Raw genomic sequence first — 10,903 nt, 5'->3', positions numbered from 1 at the left:
ATCACTACGCTAGGGACTGTAAACAAAGTACTCACCAAGGCTTAAATACAATTAAGGGATCAGAGAAAAATTGATGAGAGGAAATTCCTTAAGTGCTGTTGTATTTTCTTCCATATTTCCCTCTATGAAAATGGAATCCATGTATTTTTTTTAAAGGGACCCAAATTTGGAAAGAGTGTCTTCCTTTGTTTTTCTTTCTTTGTATCCTCATTCGGGCTTCCATTTTCAAGGTTTTCCCTATCCAAACCCCCATTCTGATACTCTCTCTCTGTAATACTGTGAACCTGCAGAAAAGAAGTTGCAATCCTTGTTCTATACTTCTAGGAGGGTGTGGGGTTGGGAGAGTATGTGCAGTGGGGAGTGAAAAGGCAAATTAATTTTTTCACCATAACAAGCAAGTAATAGAAGAGTAAAGGAAGAAGAGATCCATTGATGGCGAAATGGCATTTGGTTCCTTGTGTGAACCCTCTCCCTAAAGCCAGAGGAGAGGTGTTATCAGGGCTGTTCATCAGAGGGGTGCAAGGCAATGGAAATGGTGGTACACAGGAAAATCACAGCTCTGAGCAACTGAGCTAAACTTCCACCAAATGCATCATAAAAAGCAGAATTAGGAACACTTGCTGTTCTGGAGAAAATTCCCCCAAATTAAAAAAAATCTCGTTTTACTTAGAAACAAGCCAGAAACAAAGTTATTTAGGGAAGGGAGATATAGAAGTGGAGGAGGACAAGGAAAATCGTGAGTACCATGACCAAGAGGAGATTTTGCCTGTGTCCCTTCAGTAGAAGCCAAAAGGATTCAGTTTCTCAATTAGAAAGGGTACTATTTTGTTTTTGCCGTGGGTCGATGCTGTTGAAGACCTGGAAATCTCTCCTTTGGGAACACACAAAGTTTTCATTTGGTGAAGAGCACCCCCATGTGCATTCAATTACTCTCCCATATTTACTTTCAGTTTGCTTTTGCTTGGTGTGGTTCATTTGGCTAATTTTCAGCAGGCCTGAAGATGCCAGTTCCTCCCAGTTCTCTGTCCAGTCGCCACATGCCTTTGATCTCCGTCATCACCCAGTCCAGTTGGATTCAGTGAGATTTGGGAAGCTGGCCAATTTTTCTTCTTTCCAATGCTTCTTTTAAGGGTGTGTCTGCATTTAAGCTCTGAAATCATGGACATTTTGGAAAGTGATCTGTGCTTGTGTTTTCATTTTGGATAACAGGTCGTATTATTTCTACTCCTACCCCTGCCCCAAAGCACTTCTCTTTGAGGTCTAGGACATCAAATAGGGAGATCTGATAGTAACAAGTGGAATAATGGGTATGCCTCAGATATAAGTATATATTTTACTATTTGCTGGTCAATTTTAAGGTACCCCAAACTCATAAAATCCACACCGATATAGAAAGAAAAACACATCTTTTAGATGTACACTCTGGTCACCATTCTCTTACCCATTTTTTTCTGAGTCACTATGAAAGATTGCATAAACATAAAATAACAGAATTGCTGCAATCAAATAACATGGTGGGACCTTAGGGAAGGATGAATAAACTATGTTTCACTTCATCAAGAACTAATTGTCATTCTGGCCTCGGATGAGAAGAGCTGATTTCCTTGTTTCAAAATCTGAGTATATACTAAAACAGCTATGATAACATCCCCATGTGTCTGGCACAATCCTTTATATTTGTGTACATTATATTTTTGGAGGACTAAGATGAGGAAGCTCAGAGGTAAAGAGTTATAGCAAATTGGACTGACGCTTTCCCAAGACAAGTGCACAGCACTTGGGTCAGCTTCCCCTACTGGGCTCTGGATCATGTATTCAGGGGCTTGTAAGGCCCACCATTTTTGCCTTTTCCAGAAAAGGAAAGGGAGGGACAACAGTACCCTCCCCGCTTTGCCCCTCCTCTAGATCCCTGATAATATGGGGCCCTTCTATGCCTTTTTACAGAAGCAATCTCCCCCTAGCCTCTGGTGACAAATGTCACTCGTCCATAAAATGATGTGCACAAACATCGTGTGACCCCAATCCACACCAAATCAGCACAACATTTCTAGGTTTCAACATCAGTCTGGTCCTGGGGATTTGAAACCACCCTGTAACAAGTAAAATTTTCTGAAAGTTAATAATCTACAATGTTCTGTAAGGGTCAGTTAGCTTCTCTTGTTCCATATTCATAGAGCAGAACATACCTTCTGACCTGATTCACCATTTCCCATTTGTGTAGCTCTGGTCTTGAAATGACTGGCATGGGATGGGCTCACCAGTCTGGCCCTCCTCCACATAATGAAATATTCAGTTGAAACCATAGATTTTAAGCTCTGTGCTTAAGTAAGAGGAAGGTTGAGTTTATTTCCACAAGTAGATTCTGTTATCTCCATGTTTTAGAGAAAGAAATGGGGGTGTAGAGGGTGCCACTATCCCCAGGTCTAACTCCAGGTTGCTTCATTCTGAGTCGACCTACATGATACATCCAGTTTGAAGAGGAGAGAGCACAATAAGGCTTATCAATCATCTAATATGCACCACTGATATACAGCCCCTGTCTCAGGTCTTTGTATTTTTATTTTACTAGTGAGGAAACTAAAACTCAGCAGCGTTAAGTCCTTAACTTGCCTGGGGTGCACTGATACTTACTACACACCTTTTGGGTGCCAAGAACTTGTTGAATGTTCTAGTTGAGCATATAGAAACCAGTAAGTAAAGCATGATTTCTGCTCTCAGGGAGCTTACAGTCTAGGACAGGAAAGCCGCGGGTAATCTTTCTGCTAGAGGGAATACCAAACTGCTATGGGAGACCCCTGGAAGATCAAACCAGTCTGATCCAGGTGGGAGGGAAAGCTTCATGGTAGATTGGTACTTGACAGTGTAGGTAGGGAAGGAGAGAAGGTGATTCTAGTTGGAAGGAAGAGCCTATATATAAATGTAGCTCAGAAAAGTGCAAATCTGCAGAGAGCTTTGAGTAGCCTGTGTGGCTGAATTTCAGAGAGCATGGGGCAGACAGGGAGCAGTCCAAATAAGACTGGAAATGGTTGCTGGTGAGATCATTGCCTCAGGGTTGAGTTTGGACTTTATTTTGAGAGCAGTGTGGGTTTTGAATAGGATGTCATGGTTGGCTCTGTGCTTTGTCAGTAGTAGCCTGGAATTAAAGTGTTGGGATGCACAGGGCCGGGGGTGGGGGGCTGGGGGTGGGGAGTCAAAATGGAGAAGCCAGAAAGTGTGCAAATTAGAGAACCTTTGTGACTGTCCACATGAGAGTGCTGGGGGCCTGATAATGGAAAATGCATACAGGTGGGGAGTCACTACAATGGGTAGAATTGGTAAAAGTTGGCAATGGATTTCACAGGGTAAAATTACCAAGGGAGAGGGGTTTGTAAGGTTTTTAAGCCTAAGTAATTAATAGCTTGGTGATACTGTCAGAAGAAATAGAGGGCAGGGTGCGGAGGGTATACACTTAGTTTGGTTAGCATAGCTATCCATTTCTCCAACAGAGAGGCAAATGCTAGAGAAAGTGGCATTACTGCCTGACTACTAATTTGTGAAGCATTGTCTTAGTTGCCAAATAATGCTGTCATAGTCTCACAGATGAATTTTCCACTGAAATTATGATTGAATTTATAATTCACTTCATTTCATGCAAACACACAAAATTGCAGATACATATGCAATATACATACATGATTTGAGATTGCTAACTTTCTGCCTGGAACAAGAAATAAATATTTTAAGAATTCAGATTTGAGACTTCAAATGTACTGACTATATGCAAATAATATATTGATTCAATTTTAAAGTTTAACTTTAAACTCCTCAAAAACAAGAACATAAGTATGCAGTTCTTTTTGTACAGTGTCTAGCATGAAAAAAGCACCTCAAAGATGTTTTCTGGGAATGAAAATGTTTTCTTCTCCCATTGATCACTACTCCAAGGGTTCATATAGAGAGTTCCAATCACTTCACATTTGGAGAAACAGCCTTTGTCTGTTATTAGAATTAAGAGCTAATTTTATGTTGCCCCGTGAGTTAAAGCTTTAAAAAAAAATGGCAGTCCCAGTCCACTATGGATTTCTTTAGAAATGTCCTGTTTTGGGCCTCATGCATTGTAAGCAAGCCTTCACATTAGGGTTTACCAAGATCATGTTGACTGGAAAATCTCCCATAAGTTCCTGAAGGATAGTATTAGTAATTATATACATAAGGAAAGTTTTTGCCAAATAAATGAACAAGTAAAAAGATGACTCTACATTGAAGTCAGATGTAAACTTGAAAGCTCAGATCATTTTTCAAATGGATTATTTCAAAGTGTCCAGCTATTTAGTGCTAATTACATTAGTTATTCAGTTATAATTGAATTACTCAATTATTATTTGCATTTTCCAGTATTCTTTGGATGGTGGGTACCCTGTAGACCCAACAAGAGGCTGTACCTAATAATAAACAAATATTTATTGAACATTTAGTTTGTGTTATATACTTTTTATAGATTTATTATTTCATTTAATACTCATAAATAATCCAAGAGGTAGCTGCCAGACAGTCCCATTATATAAATGAAGAGATTAGGGACTTGTTTGGGGAAGTCACCATTTAGAAGATGGTGAAGCCCACAACTAGAACCAAAGCCTGTTTGACTCCAAAGTTTATCCCTATGCATTATTGTTTCTGTGTTCAGATGATATGCATGTTTTCTGTTGCTCATAGGAGTTTACACTCACCCCAGAATAAACTTGGGTTTAGAAAAAGTTATTTTGCCAGAAAAAACACGCAATCACCTTCCCACAGGACGCCTGTAGTGACCCATTGATGAGAACAGGATCAGCTCAAGAAACTGTTTGTAAATATTTTTATCCACTTAAAAAGTCTTTGGTGTTCACAACGTGGGTGGGTAGTGGGAAAGGGAACCATTTGCCCAGCTGAACTGAGGTCAAACTAGAACAATTTATCTTATGAACTTATCTTATGGAACAATGCAGAACAGATCCCTTGCTTTCTTTCTTTAGATAAAAATTTTAAAGTCTTGCTTCACAAAGGAGATGGTACCTTGCTGTCTCCTTGTTTACTTAAGTAAACTATACAGGAAATGGGCATTATTGTCTTTGTAAAAGCAGTTGTAAAACTTGATAAAACTAATGATCCCAAGACAGTGCATGGCCACAGAATGAGAACACGATGTTTCTTCCATCGTGCACACAGAGGGCATCAAGTCCACTTTGAACTCCAACTGGCCACTGAGCCTGGTCAGTAAATCTGCCATCGATATCTTTGGATGACTTCCAATTTGAGGGGCTCTATGGTCTCAGGGGAACCTCTCTCCCCTGACTATTTCTATTTATCTTCTAAGTTAAACTTAGTTTGGAAAGGCTTCTTTACAGCTCTGATATGACTTGTTCTTTCTTTCTAGGGTTACAGGGTAAGGTTTTGGCTCACTTTCACAACAAAATTAACATTTCTGACTCTATACTCTTGTTGTGCAATGAAAACAGCCATAAATTGAAAGTGAGGAAACTTGGGTTTGAATCATTTTTTTCCCTTTTTGTTGACCTTAGGCAAGACACCCAACCTCTCAGGGTCCCATTTGTCAGATCTCAGGGTCCCCTCTGTAGGTTCTTTACCATTCTTTCCTTTTATTCTATTTAAAAAATCCTATTTGGGGTCCTATAATTTCCCATGTCATTATTAGAGAACGTAGATGAGACAACTTGGGAAAATAGCTAACACAACTACCCTAGCTACCAGGAAATCTCTTTAAAAAAATATTCCCTGGTGCAGCATCTGTCAGCAAAGCCATTGACCTCTTACTGTGGATATTCATCTATTTCCCTGAGAGGAGAGTTGCAGACATCTGGCTCAGAGACAGACTGCAGTGCAAAGGTTTCCTCCAGTTCAAATCAGAAATTCTAGGATTGCAGTGTTTACACGCTAATTTCCACTCTTGCTGATCCAAAGCCAATGTCATAAGAAGTGTGAGGTGTCCAAGGAAATCAGTTAAGCCATAGATGGCAAGTTGAATTCGGAAGGCAAGCATCAGGGGCAGAATTCCCACTGGTGGAGCCTTACTCTGCTGTGACTGACATGATGAGATATAAGTCTGAGATCTCAGCTCACATCTTAACGTGACAGGACACAGGAGCAGCCAGGTTTAGGGAAGACTGGTGGGAAAGCCCAAGGGTGGGTCTCTCTGGGAACAGGAAGCACGTATTGCTGTACCAAGAAGGCTCTGGGACACAGAATTTTTCAAGTTGGAGAAGCAATTGAGCTTCCCAGGGGCTGCCAAGAGTGTGTCACAAGGAGTGTGCACTTCCTTAGTGCTTCTTCTGTCTCAGGTCACAGAATCCAGAAGGGAGCAGCTGTGCTGCTTTATGACTTGCATTAACACAGATTCCTATATAAGCACCCAGTTCAGACCCTCACATTATGGATTAGAGCAGAGACAAGGATGAATCTATATATTCCTCTCTTTCTGAACTTCCTTTTTGTTTTCTTTGTGGTAGGAGTATAATTTTACCACCATCAAATATATTCTGTACACCAGTGAGGAGTTGGACTACCTGCATGAGAATTGCAAAGAGTACTTACAAAAAAAAAATATATGTGTTTCAGGGTTCTACCTAGACCTACTGTATTATTGCACCAGGATGTTTGGGGTGTGTGTGTGTTGGTAGGTCAGGAACCTGCATTTTTAATTCATATCCCAAATGAAGTTTGAGATCCTCTGCTTGACACTAATCTAGCAAACTATTGAGTATGTGCACTTAACCACATGGTTCTCTGGTTAAAACCATCAATGGTCCCTTTTCATTGAAGGGTCAGCTTCAGTTTAGATCAAATTGCAAATACAACACACTATTTCATGTCCCTCTTGCCTGTTGGTTCTTACCTATACTCAGGATGGTGTCTACTCATTTTTCCTGATACCTCAAGCAACACCTACTTCCCTGATAAGTCCTCCTCTGTCATTGGACCAGGCAGACCTGACTTTATTTCCAGTGTGTCCCTATATTGCTCTATGCTAGGGTATCTCGACCTAGGCACTTTTGACATTTGGGGCTGGATAATTCTTTGTTGTGGGTGGCTCTCCTCTTCATTGATGGATGTTAACATCATTCTTGGCTCTACCCACTAGATGCCAGTAACAACTCCCGAGCTGTGAGAACCAAAAATGTCTTCACGCACTGCCAAATGTCTCTTGGGGGGCAAAATTGTACCTGGTTGTGCACACTGCTCTACACTTACAAATATCGTAGCCCTAGCCAAATAATGTGGAAAGTTTCTGCTTGCTAGTTTATCTCCTCTGAGATTCTGAGAGTTCAAGAGTAGGGGGTTTGCAAAATGTATCCTTGTGTCCCCTGTGCCAAGGCATAACACCTGATGCACAGTAGGCATGTAATACACATTTCCTTAGCAAAACTTTATTGAGGTACTAGATGTCAAAAGACCTGGATTTTAGCTTATCTTGGTTGGCTCTACGGTTTGAAATGTGGTGACTCTGGACACATCAATTAGCATCTCTGTGCCTCAGTTTCCCTCATTGGAAACATCAGCATTAGGCCTTTGGGTTGTATGTGGATGGAATGTGAGTGGGTCTAAGAAAGTGTAAAGTGCAGAAAGAAGCCTAGTCAAGGCAATGTGTTCTGAGGAAGACATGCTGCTGTCATGTTTTTATCTTCCGGGCACAAAGTCTGGGTAGCACTGAAAATTCAGGTCTGTGCAAACAATACAATGTTTTATAACAATATCTAGAGGATTTCTTTCATGTGGAACACTATAAATACTAGAAACTTTGTTGAACTGATTGAACCTGTGATATGAAATGAGACTACCACAAAGACTAAGCATAATGCTGTACAACACACTATAGAAACCCTAAAGTTTCAACTCCCTGCCCCCAGATACACTTGTGTGGTTCTGATAAAGACCCAGCCAGGCCTAAGGGAGCCTTCTCTGCTCTAGGTCTGTCTGATGTTCTGTGGCCTCCAGGAGCTGCCAAACCCATTCTCTGAGTCCTATTCTGTTCTGTGTTGGGACTGTGGCTTCCTTGTTTCCTGACCTTTAACATCAGTGGCAGGAAATTAGCAGGTTTTGCACCTGCAACTGCACAGAACATGTGGCATTAATAAGGAGACTCATCCACTCTTTGTAAAGATTTTTTTCCTCTAATACACCCTATGGAATGCCTCTCCAGTTATTTATTACCTTCAAAAACCTCTCTCTCTCATTCTGCTTACCTACTTTTATGACTTCCTTTTACACCCTGGGCATGCCATCACTCTTGCCTCCATGCTCTCCCAGCGCTGTGGTGGGCTGGTTTATAGATCTCCCTCCCTTCTTTTAGCAGAATGAATTTGTTTCCAGGTTAGCTCAGCTGTGAAAAACCTCTGTCGCGTGGAAATGTGGACTCTGATATGCATGCGCGAGTGTGTGTGTGTGTGTGTGTGTGTGTGTGTGTGTGTACCACCATCAACTCTCTTCCAGCTGCAACCAGCCAGGACTTTCCCACTAACCATTTCATGCCCCGAACATGTAGGCTGCAAAAGCACTCACAAATTGTAAAACTATACAAACAAGTCAAAAAGTCCTGAACACATATACTGCTAGTGCTGCAAGAGGGCTTGCTAACCATTTAGTCTAGCTCTTCCATTTTAAATTTGAGAACATTGAAGCCTGCACAGGTTAACTGACTCCCTCTTAGTATTTTCTTTGCAGTTTCTGACCATGTCAGAAAGCTACCATGAATCATTACATTACTTTTAAATGCATCACAGCTAATCTTTATTTTCCAATTTTTTCTATACTTCTGATCATCTCTTTAAGCTTAAAATAATAATTTCCTTTCAATATAGGGCTTGGGGATATCTCATCTGAAAGAGGTGGTAGGTGTTTTTAAAATAGTGAGTTCTGTGTATTTTTACAATAACACACGGTTTAGAGCAACGAATACGACCTTTTTTTCCTTACAAATTGACAATTATTCTGCTCCAAAATTTTTCTTACAATTTCTTTTTAAACAGCTCAGGCAGATTTCTGAGATTTGTTTGTAAGAAGATGACCCTGGAGGATATTTGTCTGCTCATTAGCCACTAAAATTTTTCTACTTTGAGAATTTTTAGAGAACTTATTGAATGGATGTACCTGTCTACTAGTTTATATGAAGAACTCATGGACAGCTTTTTTTTTTTTTTTTTAAAGAATAAACAGTCAATTTTATTGGGCTCAGACTAGGAATCCATGGATCTTGAGGACCTCTGTGAATTTGTCAATTTTCTTCTCTCTGTTCTTTTTGTCCTGCTTCCAGAGCCTCATAAGCTGCTGCTTCTTCCAGTAATGGATCTTGGCCTTCTCCTTCCTCTTCTTCTCCAGGGTGGCTGTTACTGCCTGGGACTTCCAGCCAACCTCATGAGCCAGGCATCCTATGTTAGCAAACTTTTTCATAGGCTTCAGATGCACAACCTTGAGGGCAGCAGGAACCACCATCTGCTTTTTTTGTCATAAGGTGGTGTGATCCCATCAAACATCTTGAGGTGGTCCAGAGCAGCCTGGCCTCTCTTGGTCTTATGGGGCAGCATGCTTGTGGGCAGAGGACAGCAGCCCTGTTCAGTGGGGCACGCGAGGACCCTGCTGCCCGACCCAGGCAGGCAGACAGGTGGCCTCAGATGGTAATGCGTGTGGAATCATCTCATGGTTGGGAAACTCGAACATGAGTGAGAAAAGTCCTCATCACCAACCTCATGGACAGCTTTATTGAAAAGCTTGGCAGCCTGAGAATCTAGGATTGTTCATTGCTGATCAAAAACTGTGTTTCCTTGGGGACTCAGATCAGTAAAAATGTAAAATGAGGAGGGAGAGACTGATATAGGATTTCAAACTATTTTTGACCACCTGACTTGAAGAAAAAAATAAGAAGTAATAGTCCCTCCTTCCCTGCACACCATTCCCAACCCATTCTCCTAAAAATCCTTCGTATTGTGGGGTTTATTTTTCATTTTAATATTAATTGTATTTTAAATTAGGTCTCTAAGAAAGAAGTTGGCCTTTCTCATTCTTTTCAGAGTGGTTTGTGAAATACTACATCAGTGCATCTGAGAAAAACATAGGAAAACAGGATCTCTTGTAGTTTTGTTTTTGAATCAATACCCAAATATCCAGCATTGTGGACTCCTTGGCCAAAGAGGCCTCTGGATTCCAGAGAGATGTGAGCTGTGAGCACGGAGTGTGCAGTCGGTGGAGAGAAATGACTCTTTCTTCCCCGTGCTGCTCAGCCCTCCTTTCCCCTCTCCCTCCCAGGGCCTGCAACTAAGGGTTGCTGTAGTTCCATCAGCAGCTTACTTCCCTCCTCCCTCACTTCCACAGCCAACCAATCACAAAGCCTGGAGGAGGTAACCAGGGAACTGCTTCATACAGACCAGGCAGAAGTGAAGAGGTTTAATTCTCCCTAGGAACCCAGTCCCACCCCTTTGTATCTAAATGGAGTCTGCATGACATGCACATAGGAGGAGATCTGATCTGTATCCAGATGCCCTAGGAATGAATCCTCCTGACTGCCTTTCTTCTCCCTTTTCCCACTCACACACGCTGGGCAAATTATCTCAGAAAAATGACAGTTGGGAGTTGGATGGGTCGACCACTGGCAAGTAGTAAAAGTCATGTCATGGAAGACATGGACAAAGGTCCCATGTGAGTCTCAGCTGGCATCTCTGTGGATGGAGCTAACACTGATGGGAATTCCTAAGCTGTGCCAGATTCTGCACACGTGGTGTAAATTTTTTTAAAGAACAATTCAATTTATGTAAATTAAGCAAAAGAAACATCGAAACAGTTCACCTATTGCCCCCACCCCGACCATTAATCTGTTCTCTGTATCTATGAGCTTGCTTTCTTTTGCGAAACAAATACTTTAAAGAAAAAAAAAGCA

The 10,903-nt window shown here is 41.3% G+C and overlaps 1 non-coding gene across 1 annotated transcript; it reads right to left on the bottom strand.

Moving 5' to 3' along the window:
* Positions 1-9,634: 9,634 nt before the first annotated feature.
* LOC115866414 (small nucleolar RNA Z195/SNORD33/SNORD32 family) lies at positions 9,635-9,719 on the bottom strand. The gene has a single exon (XR_004044651.1). It is a non-coding gene; the product is annotated as a small nucleolar RNA Z195/SNORD33/SNORD32 family (small nucleolar RNA).
* Positions 9,720-10,903: the final 1,184 nt, after the last annotated feature.

This window comes from Globicephala melas, chromosome 20 (genome assembly GCF_963455315.2).
Source record: "Globicephala melas chromosome 20, mGloMel1.2, whole genome shotgun sequence".
NCBI lineage: Eukaryota > Metazoa > Chordata > Mammalia > Artiodactyla > Delphinidae > Globicephala > Globicephala melas.
The sequence above is the reverse complement of the archived record's forward strand: the minus strand, read 5'-3'. Positions and strand labels throughout refer to the sequence as shown.